The sequence below is a fragment of the Humulus lupulus genome, chromosome 4 (assembly GCF_963169125.1).
Source record: "Humulus lupulus chromosome 4, drHumLupu1.1, whole genome shotgun sequence".
NCBI lineage: Eukaryota > Viridiplantae > Streptophyta > Magnoliopsida > Rosales > Cannabaceae > Humulus > Humulus lupulus.
Window position 1 is genome coordinate 220823177 of NC_084796.1, and position 3215 is coordinate 220826391.

General features: G+C 32.6%; 1 long non-coding RNA gene across 1 annotated transcript; it reads left to right on the forward strand.

The window, feature by feature from the left end:
* The first annotated feature begins 881 nt into the window (after positions 1 to 881).
* On the forward strand, positions 882 to 2116 carry LOC133829416 (uncharacterized). Its single transcript, XR_009891760.1, has 3 exons — positions 882 to 1136; positions 1534 to 1644; positions 2063 to 2116. It is a non-coding gene; the product is annotated as an uncharacterized LOC133829416 (long non-coding RNA).
* Positions 2117 to 3215: the final 1099 nt, after the last annotated feature.

A 3215-nucleotide genomic window follows, 5' to 3' on the forward strand; every position in this document is an offset into this window, starting at 1 on the left:
TTGATTGAAACTGTCAAGTAGATGAAAATTAATTTTCCACTTATTAACTATCATCTAGCTCAAAGATGTTGGCTTTGCATAGCATCAGAATGATTTGTTGCCGCCGTAGTTGATTTTAAGACTAGTTTTTCTGTTTCCCAACTATTTTATGAGTTTCATTTGACTAAGATTTTTACTTTGGAATTCAGATTGCATATTTGTAGTATGTGCTAATGATTTTTGTTTTTGTGTGTTTCTGAGTGAAGCAAGAAAACTGTTTGATGAAAGTTCTAAGTTAGATGTTATATTTTAGAGTTCTATAATTATGGGGTTTCTAAACATGGAGAAGTTGATAAAGCTATTAGGTTGTTTGATTGGATGCCATCAAGAAATCCCATTTCTTAAATTACTTGATTGGTGGGTATTTTAGCTAGGATGCCATCAAGAAATCCACCACCTATTTGGTAAAGGATCTAAATTGTATTTTGGATTAGTTTTCTCTGTGATAATACAAACTTTTTAAATTTACTTGAAATTAGTAGTAGTAGTAGTAGTAAACTACTATAATTTTTCTTGCTAGCTAGTTTCATCATAGAAAAGCAAATCCCAAATCATGTAAAACATATTAAAATTTGGGTCTAGTTTGATTTTCTGTTTCTTTATACATTTCAAGGCCACGAGATTATTTTATTGCAAGAAGTTCTATAAAATCAAAAAATTAAATACATTTCTTTCTAGTTTTGTGTTCCCTTCCCCACCTGCAACTTTCTCATTTTGACAAATTGGTTTTTTCTACTTTGTTTGGTGAGTTGTATCTCTGTTTGAAGTGAGGGGCTACTTTGATCTTAGCATGAAATTTGAATATGATATTGATTTTTGATGGGCTATGTTTTGTGTTGGTGGTGCTACTGTTTTGTGTTCTCATTAACAGTTGGAAAACATTTTTTTTATTAATCCAGACTTATTTTTTTTGTCTCTGTTACAGGTTATTACTCTTGAGGATGTAATAAAGGGAATGAAGGTATAAAATTGCTTGAACTCTTATTTATTATGGCAACTTTCCTTAACCAAATTGCTATGGTCTATTATTGTTGCAGATCATGAGGGAGACTTTGATATATTTGTCACATCTTGATCACGAGGACACGGAAAAGCTGGTATGGGTTTATGGAAAATAAAGTAGTAAATGTATTGAAATATTTTTCATGTTTTCTATTTGTACCAAAGTTAGTACAAGCTTGTGTTAGCTATAGTTTTTATTTATATTTATGTCTAATAATATTTTTGTTATGATGCGACCTATTTTGAGTGGAAATTTCTTTCAAGTCATGTGGCTGCAGCTTGGGGGCTGCTGATAGTGAATAGTTTGAGGAAAAATATGAGTGGGGAATTTCTTTTATTGGCCATTCAATTGAAATTATTTTCTGCATGTATAATTATAATGGAACACCTTGTTTCTATCTTGTTAGACACTTGCAGCTCATTTGATTGTGTTATATATTATTTTCATTATAAATTCTATCGTATGCTGTCTATTCTTCTTGTATGATGCAGATGCTAAAGAAGCTAAGCAAACAATTAAGTGGCGAGGATTGGAATTGGAACAACTTAAACACATTATGTTGGGAAATAGGGTCTATATCTGGTTCGATGATGGAAGAACAGGTACATTTTTAACTTTCCCTATAAATGTTATTTCTACTCATTTTCTATTTGTGATAATAGTTTACTTGGCATTTCTGTTTTGACTACAAAAAAATGTTTATTCTGATCTAAGATAGTCACATGGTCAGTGTAAGCTTGTACTTTATTTCCTTGTAAATGTTATTTACACCACATATCGTTATGAGTTTGTGAGGGCACATGTCCATGCATCTGTCATGTGGTGTTAGGGATCTTGATGTAGAACCCAGAGATCACTTTTACATGCCCCTCTCATTTGGGAAAATATGAGAGTTTATTTATTTAAATGTTATACCTGTTTCTTGATAATGTGTTTGCATCATCAAATGCATAAGAAATATTCATGTTCTGGAGGTCAATGTATGCCCTTCATATGTTTTATGTTGGTTTGCTTAGGTAGGAGAACAGATTTTTGGTTATGGTCATTCGTGACTTGCTGAATTTATGTGAAATCACAAAAGGGAAGGATAACAAAGCTGTCATCACAAGTAACATTATGTAAGTATTCATGATTGAATGATTGATTATCTATCTTGAGTTGAGGTGGAATACATATAGATATAGCCTGCCAGGCCATAACTCCTCATTCCATCCAGATTCTTTGGTCATTTGTAGAAACCATGAATTTTAGCCACTTGATTTTAATTGAGTAACTTTGAGAACTATGAGAAACTTGGTTGGAGGTATACAACCAGTACTTTTTTGAAATCTTGTACATAATCCTCCTCTCTTTCTGCAGGTATGTTGTTGGACAGTACTCGAGGTTTCTAAGAGCTCACTGGAAGTTCCTAAAAATTGTTGTGAACAAATTGTTTGATTTCATGCATGAGACACATCCTGGTGTTCAGGTATTTGTTCTGTTGTGGTTTTCTTGGTTAGGTTTAAGGCTTAAAAGTTACTGAGAAATTTTGTCTTTTAAATTGAATGGTTTGTCTACATAAGTGTTGCTAAAGCTTTGTGTTCATGTGTTTCAGGATATGGCCTGTGACACATTCTTGAAGATTGTTCAGAAGTACAAATAGAAATTTGTAATTGTTCAGGTAACAATTACTTTGAGAAACTCACATTTTTTATTTGAATTCCGGCTGTTCATAGTTGTCAATATTTTTCTCAGGGTTCAGTTATATTTGCAACTAAGTAAAGGGTGATATTAACTTGCTTTCACAATTAAGGGAAACTGGAGTGGATTATTTTGTTAACTCCTATTTATTCAGTACTTTGCTCCTTTTTATTTGCAGGTTGGAGAAAATGAACCATTTATAAGTGAACTTTTAACAGGCCTTCCAACCATTGTTGCAGATCTTGAGCCTCATCAGATTCATTCATTCTATGAATCGGTAGGACTTTTTCGTTGGACCTATTTACTTTGTTATACATAAAACGGTCATACACATTTAAAGCAGGTGGTTTGTTTCAGGTTGGTCATATGATTCATGTAGAATCTGATCCTCAGAAGAGGGATGAGTTTCTACAGAGATTGATGGAGCTGCCTAATCAGGTCATTTAAATTTTATTTACTTCTCTTGGTCATCTCCATTTATGTTTTTGTTAGA